This window comes from Cetorhinus maximus, chromosome 6, assembly GCF_964194155.1.
Source record: "Cetorhinus maximus chromosome 6, sCetMax3.hap1.1, whole genome shotgun sequence".
In the NCBI taxonomy this organism is placed as follows: domain Eukaryota; kingdom Metazoa; phylum Chordata; class Chondrichthyes; order Lamniformes; family Cetorhinidae; genus Cetorhinus; species Cetorhinus maximus.
Genome location: NC_135884.1, coordinates 52,443,728 through 52,455,801, shown reverse-complemented (window position 1 = coordinate 52,455,801; position 12,074 = coordinate 52,443,728). Strand labels below are relative to the sequence as shown.

The 12,074-nt window shown below is 42.2% G+C and overlaps 1 protein-coding gene across 4 annotated transcripts in view; it reads left to right on the top strand.

The window, feature by feature from the left end:
* The window catches only part of LOC144681763 (contactin-4-like), a 1,677,954-nt gene that overhangs the window by 1,473,688 nt on the left and 192,192 nt on the right, over positions 1–12,074 (top strand). The window lies entirely within an intron of this gene.

Here is a 12,074-nt window from a genome sequence, read left to right as displayed (position 1 = left end):
AGAATTTTCAGTCGCTTTAAGAGACCTCAGCATCATGTCAACTGTCAGCTGGCAGCAGTCACATTGAGGCCATCTAAGGAAATATTGGATGCAATTCACAGGGCTGCCTGGGAAGTACCCCAGACATGCAACTTCTGTGTGGGAAATGGGCAGAAGATCTTCCTGTGCCCCTCCCCACCCACTAGAAGTTGTCAGAATGGAAAGCACAGAGTGGAATCTTGGTAAAAATCAGTTCCACCTTATTTAACAGTCCATCATAGGTTGAGCTGCTTCAGTTTCGCCCAGGCAGTAATTAGAACTTTGTTGCCATAAATATTTAATAAACTCAAAAGAATGATTTTTTAAAAAAATTTCATAGAAACATGATCATAATGTGACCATTAGTTCATTTCCCATGTATGAACTGATTGGACGAGAGGTTATCTACTGGCTCTAAAAAGCACAAGTTCTGTATGCGCAGCCAGTTGTAATCTGAGATGCAATATACCTTTAAGAGAATATGAGTAGATTGACCACATGACTGTCTCACCCAATTGCTGTGTAGCGCAGGCTACAATGTTAATCAGTAGTTTAGAGCAGGGTCTGGTTGGAGAAGCACACATTGTGCTCGTGCTCTGTTACTTGTGTTAATAAACAGCATGTGCTTCATCTTATATTATATCTTATATCTCTGTGTCTGCAGTATCTTGTTTACTAACTCACTCATCCGTAGATAGGCGTGCAACCGTGTTCGCTGAGCAAAGTGACCCAACAGGAGGAACATTACAACTGGTGACGAGGCAAAACACGACCAATCGACAGCACCAAGGAAAGCTGTGAAAATTCTACTGAAGTGAATCAGCTGAGCCTTGCAGGCTGATTGTAAGGACAGCCCTCACCATTGTTGTTGAATTTATCTCCCTCCAGTATGCCACAGTTTGGCGTATTGAACCGTTTGATCAGACCGTCGATGACTGGTCAAATTATATTGAATGCCTCACGTTTTTCTTTTTGGCTAATGACATATTGGGGGAGGAGAAGAGGCGAGCAGTCCTCTTATCGACATGTGGCGGTAAAACATATGGCCTAATTTGTAGTCCAACGGCATCCAACCCCCCCAGATTCCAAGAGCTTTGATGAGTTGGTAAATCTTGTGAAAAGCCACTTTCAGCCAAAACCCTCGGTAACAACGTAGCATTTTAAATTCAATTCGAGGTGTCGCTCCCCTGGAGAGCCAGTCACTTGCTATGTAGCAGCCTTAAAACAACTGACAGAGCATTGTGAGCTCTGGACGTCGATTAACGATATGTTAAGAGACCGATTCATATGTAGGATTAACGAAGATGCCATTCAAAAATGGTGTTGTCAGACACTAATTTAGACTTCAGTAAGGTGCTGGAGTTGGTGCTCACAATGGAGAGTGCAGTCAGGGATTCAGAAGTAATTAAGGGAGCACAAAATGGCACCATCCTTCACGTTGGGAGGGAAGCACTGGTTAGAAATGGCGCGAAAGCGCAGGGCTCCACGGAAAGGCGTGAAACAGCCACCATTAACAGACCAGCAAAAAGGAATGGTTTAACAGAAAAAATCCACAATAATAATGGCAGAATAACGGAACCAGACAGCCTGCAAATGAATGGCAATTTAAAAGGATCAAGTGTTTCTACTGCCATCGCAATGGGCACATTATGCGATGTTGTAAAGACAGATTGAGACAAAGTTTTAAACAAAAAGGCAGAAATTGTGAAATCCACATAATAGAGGAACCGGAAGAAACAGAGTCAGATAGTTATTCACTACACAACTTAAAAATGGGTAAAACAGAGCTGATCTACGTGACAGTGGAAGTCAATGGAAAACCCATCCGAATGGAGATGGATACAGGGGCTTCCACGACAGTTATAGGGGAACTTATGTTCATATATTTGAATGGAGGAGGCCACTCAATAAATATGGAAAACTCAGTTGCTAAGTTAAAAATGTATACTGGTGAAGAAATACGCGAAAGAGGTCTATGCAAGGTTCCAGTACCGTATGAAAATCAGTCTGATAATCTACCCTAATAGTGATAGCTGGCAGAAAACTGAGTCTCCTCAGAAGATACTGGCTAAGAGAGATTAAACTTGACAGACTACTGAGATCTCAATCAGAAGCAGGAAATGTTACTGTTTGGAAAAAGGAGCATGTAAAAACAGAACAAAAGTAATTCGTAGAGTTGATGCTTCAGGGCAGAGTTTGAGTTGAAGTCAGTAAACTCCAAAAAGGAAAATAAAACCTGCTGAAGGACTTTCGCATATTGCAAGATTCCCTTGGATCCAATTTGTACCACTAAAAAGATATGAGGAAGAACAGAAAGAATTCAGCATATCTCTGGCTGAGATGAAGAATAAATTAGCTGAGAAAACACAGCGATATTTAATTCTCCAGGAAATAACCAACAAATATTTTTAAAAATAGAAGAGCTGAAGAATTAGCTATGTGAAAGCCAAGAAGTTTTAAAAAAGAGACCCCTGAGTTTTCAAAGAGGCTGAGAGATGAGGAAATGGTCAAAGACTCAACCACTGAGTTCACTCAAATTGAGCTTACACCTGAGCCTAGTCTGGCCAATAGGGAAGTTGAAAAGAAGACCGAGATTAAAGTCAGCGCTGCCAAGAAGAAAACCCATCAAAAGAAGACACGTAGGAAGAAAAAGTGGAATTACGAACAACCCCCCAAAATTTTTATTTTATTTTTACACAACGGGAAGCTGATCATACCGTGCTGAATTTAGCCTTGCCCACATCCTGGTTTTGAGGACCTTTCTTCATATTGTTGATGGAGAAGGGCAGCAGGAGTGTATGCGATTGGGCCTGAAAGAGATGAAAACATTCCCATTGGAGTCTACACCACAGGTAGAAGGAAGGAGAAGGAAGCTTTAGAAGCACCTGTAGGATTTGTTGAGCCTGAGAAAGTGGAAGAGACAAACTTACAGGTTCCTACTGGAGATCTTAGTGGACAGATGACTCCTGACAGGGAAGCCTTGGATAAACCATCCAAAGTCGTAGAACTACGACATTCAACATCTTTGAAGAACCTTCAGAGAGACTGAATTTGTAAATAGTTAATTTATGTAAATAGTTGATATATTATAAATATTGTAAATTGTACTTTCGTGTAAAGGGGAAGGGATGTGGTAATCTGAGGTGCAATACACCTTTAAGAGCATGTGAGCAGATTGACTACGTGACTGTATCACCCAATTGCTGTGTAGCGCGGGCTACAATGTTAATCAGTAGTTTAGAGTAGGGTCTGGTTGGAGAAGCACACATTGTGTTAGTGCTCTGTTACTTGTGTAAATAAACAGTATGTGCTTCATCTTATATTGGTCTCTGTATCTGCAGTATATTGTTGCCAACTCACCCACCGTTAGATAGGTGTGCAACTGCGTTCGCAAACAAAGCGACCTGACAGAAGAAACATAACACATATGAATTGCTCTGTAAGCAGCAATTTCTTTCCTCCTTTTGCAGTGCAATTGTGAACATTCTTTGGCACTAACTTCATTTTCAAGTCTGGGATTTCAAGCCAATAAGGTTAGATGAATTAATGTGGGAGAAAGCTTGTGCAAGCATAAACAATGGTGTGGACTAGTTTGATTGAATGGTTTGTTTCTGCACTGCAAATACTGTGTAATTCTATCTATTTTAACTTTATCTTTGTCCTGTAGAATCCCTTTCACAGTTTGTCTTGTGGGTTTCAGGGTTTTGCTGGAGAATACTTTTCTGATGTATTGTTGGTTTGTCTTTCTGACAAAACTACATGAAATGCTGTGATGGCTGCTATTAATTATTTAACAAAACATTAGGATTAAGATGGATCTTGCTAGTTTTTCATGTAGAAATTTTCGCCAACTCAATGAAATGTTACAGTAGGTTTTAAAATTAATTCATAAAAGCCTTGGTTATTGTAAAGTTCAAAATTAAACCCTATATAATGAATAGCCTAAGTTCCTTAGACTTGATAGATGTGGTCAGAAATGCTGATTAAATATAAATGCCATGTGTTCAGTGTTTTTTTTTCACTCACGGGATGTGGGCGTCGCTGGCTAGGCCAGCATTTACTGCCTATCCCTAGTTGCCCTTGAGAAGGTGGTGGTGAGCTGCCTTCTTGAACCGCTGCAGTCCATGTGGTGTAGATACACCTACAGTGCTGTTAGGAAGGGAGTTCCAGGATGTTGATCCAGTGACAGTGAAGGAATGGCGATATATTTCCAAGTCAGGATGGTGAGTGACTTGGAGGGGAACTTCCTGCTGGTGGGGTGTTCTCATCTATCTGCATCCCTTGTCCTTCTAGATGCTAGTGGTCGTGGGTTTGGAAGGTGCTGTCTGAGGTGCTTTGGTGAATCCCTGCAGTGCATCTTGTAGATGATACACACTGCTGCTACCGTGCATCAGTGGTGGAGGGAGTGGATGTTTGTAGATGTGGTGCCAATCAAGCAGACTGCTTTGTCTTGGACAGTGTCCAGCTTCTTCAGTGTTGTAGAAGCTGCAATCATCCAGGCAAGTGGGGAGTATTCCATCACACTCCTGACTTGTGCCTTGTACATAGTGGACAGGCTTTGGGGAGTCAGGAGGTGAGTTATTCGCCGCATGATTCCTAGCCTCTGACCTCCACAGTATTTAAATGGCTAGCCCAATTCAGTTTCTGGTCAATGGTAACTCCCAGGATATTCATAGTGGGGAATTCAGTGATGATAATACCATTGAACACCAAGGGGCGATGGTTGGGTTCTCTCTTGTTGGAGATGGTCATTACCTGACATTTGTGCGGCACAAATGTTACTTGCCACTTGTCAGCCCAAGCCTGGATATTGTCTAGGTCTTGCTGCATTTGTACACGGACTGCTTCAGTATCTGAGGAGTCACAAATGGTGTTGAACATTGTGCAGTCATCAGCAAACATCCACTTCTGACCTTACGATGGAAGGAAGGTTGATCATGAAGCAGCTGAAGATGGTTAGGCCTAGGACACTACCCTGAGAACTCCTGTAGTGATGTTCTGGAGCTGAGATGACTGACCTCCAACAACCACAACCATCTTCCTTTGTGCTAGGTATGATTCCAACCAGCGGAGAGTTTTCCCCCTGATTCCCATTGACTCCAGTTTTGCTATGGCTCTTTGATGCCACACTCAGTCAAATGCTGCCTTGATGTCAAGGGCAGTCACTCTCACCTCACCTCAGGAGTTCAGCTGTTTTGTCCATGTTTGAACCAAGGCTATAACGAGGTCAGGAGCTGAGTGGCCCTGGCAGAACCCAAACTGGGCATCAGTGAGCAGGTAATAACTTGCTAAGCAAGTGCCACTTGATAGCACTGTTGATGACCCCTTCTATTACTTTACTGATGATCAAGAGTAGACTGATGGAGCGGCAATTGGCTGGGTTGGATTTGTCCTGCTTTTTGAGTACAGGACATACCTGGGCAATTTTCCACATAGCCGGTAGATGCTAGTGCTGTAGATGTACTGGAACAGCTTGGCTAGGGGCGCATCAGGTTCTGGAGCACAAGTCTTTTTAGTACTATTACCGGAATGCTGTCAGGGCCCATAGCCTTTGCAGTGTCCAGTGCCTTCAGCCATTTCTTGATATCATGTGGAGTGAACCGAATTGGCTGAAGACTGGCATCTGTGATGCTGGGGACCTCCTGGAGGAGGCCGAGATGGATCATCCACTTGGCACTTCTGGCTGAGGATTGTTGCAAATGCTTCAGCCTTATCTTTTGCACTGCTGTGCTGGGCTCCTCCATCAATGAGGATGGGGATATTTGTGGAGCCACTCCTTCAGTGAGTTGTTTAATTGTCCACCACCATTCATGACTGGATGTGGCAGGACTGTAGAGCTTAGATCTGATCCGTGGTTGTGGGATCACTTAGCTCTGTCTATCACTTGCTGTATATGCTGTTTGGCATGCAAGTAGCCCTGTGTTGTAGCTTCACCAGGTTGACACCTCATTTTTAGGTATGCCTGGTGCTGCTCCTGGCATGCCCTCCTGCACTCTTCATTGAACCAGGGTTGATCCCCTGGCTTGATGGTAATGCTAGAGCAGGGGATATGCCAGGCCATGAGGTTACAGATTGTGTTTGAGTACAATTCTGCTGCTGCTCATGGATGCCCAGTCTTGAGTTGCTACATCTATTCAAAATCTATCCCATTTAACACGGTGGAGGGTATCCTCAATATGAAGGGGGGACTTCATCTCCACAATGACTGTGCAGTGGTCACTTCTACTGATAATGTAATGGACAGATGCATCTGTGGCAGGCAGGTTGGAGAGAATGAGGTCAAGTAGGCTTTTCCCTCTTGTTGGTCCCCTCACCCCCTGCCACAGGGCCAGTCTAGCAGCTATGTTGGCCAGCTTGTTCAGTAGTGGTGCTACCGAGTCACTTTTGCTGATGGACATTGAAGCCCCCCACCCAGGGAACATTCTGCACCCTTGCCGCCTTCAGTGCTCCCTCCAAGTGATGTTCAACATGGAGGAGCACTGATTCATTAGCTGAGGGAGGGTAGCACGTGATAATCAGCAGGAGGTTTCCTTGACCATGTTTGACCTGATACCATGAGGCTTCATGGGGTGCAGAGTCGACGTTGAGGACTGTATACCACTGTGCTGCCATCTCTGCCCTGCCGGTGGGACAGGACATACCCAGTGATGGTAATGGTGGAGTCTGGGATATTATCTGCAAGATATGATTCTATGAGGATGACTATGTCAGGCTGCTGCTTGACTATGAGACAGCTCTCCCACTTTTGGCATTAGCCCCAGATGATAGTAAGGAGGACTTTGTGGGGTCGACAGTCCACTTTCATTCCTTTTTTGTCTCTTTCTGACTGAGTATTTAAGAGTCAACTACATTGCTGTGGATTTGGAGTCACCTGTAGGCCAGACCAGTTAAGGACTAAAAGGGCATTAGTGAACCAGATGGGTTTTAATTCCAGATTTTTATTGAATTCAAATTCCACCATCTGCTGCTGATCTTCCATGGCAGGATTCAAACCCAGGTCCCCAGAGTATCACCCTGGGTCTCTGGATTACTAGTCCAGCGACAATACCACTACACCACCTTGTTTTGTAATAGTGTATTGAAGTATGGCTTAATACTTGAGGTTGGGTGTCTGGTACAGTACACTAAACATATTTCCTGGTGTTCTCCTGTGCTCTCCCCATCTCATGTTAGTGGCCTCTTGCTGTGTCCTGCTGAGCTCCTTTGAAAGCTCATGGCAATTTCTTTTCAACTGACTTGTTGCTGCACCACACACATGAATTTCTTTAGGGACGCTTTGTACTGGCTTCTTCTGTCCTTGATGCCCCCCAGTATTTATTTACAACTCACTCTTTAGCAGATCTTTTACCCTAATCCTGCCTGCACCTAGACCCTCCTTACCCTTAATAATCTGGTGAGCAAGACTAGACTGGAAAACAGCATTTTTTAAGCCTTCATGCCACACATATACTTGCTTTGGAGAACCTTTTTTTTTTACTTTACCACTGTTTCTAAATGCAGGAATAGGAGTTTCAACTTTTATAATATGCATCTTGGTCCTCTAACATATCTGATTCCATTCATTAGAACTGTTTAAGGCAGGATCTTGTTGCCATGTAACAGATATAAGGAATACACAAGAACCAAGTACGTCAATTGCTTAATAGGTCCAATCACTTAATTTAACAAGTCAGCATAGTGCTGAACTATATATCCAAACCTCTAAAGTACAAAGATGGTTAAGAACAATTTGTAACTCATCTGTAATGGTATTACTGGTTTAGTGAAGATGAGCAAAATTGCAAATGAAGTTTGACTCCATTTGGGATGAAAAATGCAAATCAGATTTTTTGCGAAAGTGTGTTTTACCCCATCTAAACAGCTGTTAATTATTAATGTCTCGCAACTGTTATTATTAATAGGAATCGAAGTTGAACATGCAACCAGGGCAGCCACACCACTTTTCAATGCTCCAAAGCAGCTACTGGAACCAAGTACTTGCCAAAATCAGTGCCTAATGAGCCTGTCATCCACTCTCCCTGCCCTGACTAAAACATAGGGCAGGATTTTCCAGTTGTCGGGCAGGTGCAGCAGGCAGGCCCCGGAGCGGCTGGGAAATTGTCCGCCGCCCATGATCAGCCCCCGACTGCAATTTCATGCTGGCTGGCCAATTAATGGTCAGCCAGCATGAAAGGCGCGCTGAAGAGCTCAGTGCTGCTGGGGTGGGGGCGGGAGGAGGGCGAGCGCAAAGTCTGCACATGCGCGGGGGAGCGAGCACTGAAAGCTCCCTGAAGGCACAGAGCTGCCTCAGGGAACTGAAAAATCTTACAATCAAAAAGAAAGATTTTAAAAATGTTAAAAACATGTTCTGACATAGAACTCAGTAGCAATAGCAGAACCATAACAAAAATTACGTCTAAAACTTTTTATTTTTAAAAATTACTGTTGAAAACCCCATCCTGCCTGTGGATGACGTTTCTTAAAAAATCCAAAGGCCGCCTGGCCTATTCGCCCGCCCACTAACCATAAGGTTGGCCAAGCAGTGAAAAATTGCTTTTAATTAATTGATTAAAGGCCTTAATAGGCCTCTTAGTTGTCGGTTAGCGCGCTGCTGACTCTCGCACGTGCCTGCTGACTGAAATATCGCGCGAGTGCGCAATGACGTCAGGATACTCGCCTGACATCATCGTGTGCTATTTTGCGCCCGATCGGGTCGTGCGTGCACCCGCCTGCAGGGTGTAAAATTCTGCCCATAGTCTTGCCCCTGCCAACATCAGTCAAATGTACAGAATTACTTACAGCCTTTATTGTGTGTATCTGCTGTCACAGTTTGTAACGCAGCAAACAAGCTGTAACACAATGATGTTCAATCAGCACCTAAATGTGCTCCCCAAGCCCAGTCAACAAAACCTAAACACTGCAATTCTATTTGTATTTGTACTTCTTTCCCACCTGGTTCTCCTATTTGAATTTTGTGGATCTAAGACTTTGAAATGGGCTGTTTTTAGTGCTGTTGCCTCATTATTGTAATAACCTAATTCTGGTCACCAAAATTAGTTTAAGATATCTGTAAATTAATGGGAACTAATGTAAATATGGCCTAATGTATAATTTGTATATATATATATTATATATTATATTTCCATGGCAAATACCTGAATGGTTCATAAAGATAGCAAGCTAGGAAAACCCTGCTGTAATAAGACATGAGAAAACATGTAGGTGCATGTCATGCTCAATGGTTTGTTTCATCTGGGTTTGATTATATCAGTGTGATAACTGATCCTTTTACACATCCTTGATTGCTTAAGCCTGTTGGTGGCTCTGGAGGGATAAGAAATCTGGGAATGTTCCAGAAAGGATCTAGGGTTCTCTGCAAAGACCATGTGAGTTAAAACTCCTGTAAGTTCTGAGTTCTTTTAAAGTTCTGAGATGCTTTAAGGTTCTGTAAGTAAACTGTTTGGACATAGAATTATACTCATCTTTGCATTACTCTGAGATAAATAACATACACAGCAAACTGGTAAATGCATAACGAAAATTGGTGACAAGGATGATTGAGAAAAGTTTAACCTTACCAGCTCCAGAACCAATTCTTTAATTGCCGGGAGACGGTGGATTGAAGACCTATCTGCTCATTACAGGGATGGACAGTCTGGATGTAGCAGCGATCCGTAAGGAAGCAATACTTGTACATTGTCTCAGAGCGAAAGGTTAGCTAACATGCGAGCAGCTCACAGAAGATACACCTACCTTTGGTACAGCAGTAAGCACTCTCGAAAAATACTTTGGGCCAAACAAAATGTTGATGATCGAATGATGTACATTCAGTCAGAGATCCCAGGAAACTGCTGAATACATCAAACAGTATGTAGCAGCATTGCGGCAATTGGCTTCTACATGTAAATTTGGCACACTAATGAAATATTTCATGATCAGTTAATTGAAAAGACTTCAATTCTATGAAGGGAACTTCTCCTCATGGAGGATGATGATCTAACCTTGGATAAAGCCATGTCCTTGGGAGTCCAAATTGAATCTGCCATGTTAGATTCAAAGAAGTTACATAGCAATGCACCCTTAGACTCAGGGTTGCAAATACATCTTGCCCAACCAGCTCAAGAGCAAGGGTTACAGACAAGGAGATCTCAGCAATCTCATCAACATGTGCCCATCACGGTCAGATGCCTTCAAGACAGTACCTGTGTCCATCTTGAGGGAAAAAATGCAATTTGTGTTCTCAGTGGGACCATTTTGCAAAGATGTGTAAGTCATGGAAAAAGAAGACTTCATCAGTTTTAACACGTGGAAGAATCTCTTCCTGAGAGTGAAGTACAGCATGTATATATCATCACAAAAGTAAAATCTTTCAAATGGCTTGATCAGGGGACTGCACATAAAATTATCCATAGCAAGGATAAACCCTCCAAATGCAAACCTTACAGTAAAAGGATTTGCTCACCGAAATGTGTGCAAGAACCACAACAAGACACACTAGAAAGAGAGACTACTTGAGTGTGAGGCATGTAAGGATTTGTTTCAAACTCCCTTCTACCTGTAGAGACATCTGCTGATACACAGCAGTGAATGAGCTTTCAAATGTGACCAATCTGAGAAAGCCTCTGTGACTGTCTCTGTACTTAAGAGCCATAAAAAGACACTTGTTGGAGAGGAGAAGATTTGACCATACTGTGGCCAGAAATCTGCCAGCAATGGAACATTATATATGCACATTTAGTGAACGGCCTACCAGTGTCTTTACTGTGGCAAAGCTTTCAGCAAGAATGATGGATTAATGATGCATATTAGAACATCCCACACTTTCTAACTTGAAAGACACCAGCCAAACTTAGGTCTGCCACTGACCATTCTCAAACTATCAACACTAGTTAATGACAATGTCAGAGCAAAAGCAGATGACATTACAAAGCTATAAGGTAAAGCAAAAGCCTACTTTGACAAATGTGCAGGTGCAAGGGAACAATGATTGAAGGTTGGAGATTGGATGTAGGTCAAATGGCCAAATCACAACCATAAACTTGCATAATCTCTATCAGGTACAAAGCAGATCAAGCAGTTACGCAGTACCAATGCTAATCTGTTGGATGACAATACCAAGTGGAATGTGAGATGTTTGTTAGTGAGCAGACCAGGATATTTCAAGGTCAGTGTTTATGAGAACACATTTCCTTTTCCTTTGAGTGATTTTGATCAATGCCTCATCAAGTTGATCACTCAGAACCACAACATCAAATTCATAGATCTAATCGCAGATTAAAGAGTCAAAGGGACCTTTGCATCTCAACAACTTTCTGTACTTGGAGAAAATAGACAAGTTGAACTCTAAGAATTGACTCAACATATATGTCTCTTGTTTAGAACAATTTAATTGAAAACAAGTTTTTTGGTTAAAAAGTGGGCGGGGTGGTATTTTATACTGTTCAATGATTTGTTTCATTTATGTTTGATTAGGCCGGTCTGGTATCTGATCTTTGTACACTTGTTTGATTGCTTAAGCCTGTGTCTGGAGCCAGAAAGGTAAGAAATCTAGGAATGTTCCAGAAAGGATCTGGGGCTCCCTGCAAAGACCATGTGTGTTGATGCTCCTGTAAGTTCTGAGATGTTTTAAAGTTCTGTAAAGAAACTATTTGGACTAATAACTAGAGTCATCTCTGACTCACTCTCAGATACATAAGATATACAGTAAGCCAGAAAATACATAACAGTATATATCCTCACCTTGCTGCCTAGGCATAAAACCAGTATTGTGGATTGGCCAAGTATTATAGAAACAGCCTTATTTTTATTTCTATTATTGATAGCTGGTTTCTATAATTGGCAGTCTTACATATAGATGGCATATTGATAAGCAACTCTATAATCTTTTATCATTTTTTGTTTTTAATGTTTGGTCAATAAAAATCTACAACATTGGTCAGAAAAGTATATGCTTCTATAATTGCTCTTGTGCCATTTAAAAATAACAAGCGGCTATATTTTTGAATACATGTATATATCAAAAATATAAAATATTTTTATAAGTATATATGTATTATACTATGTATTCACATGGTGAA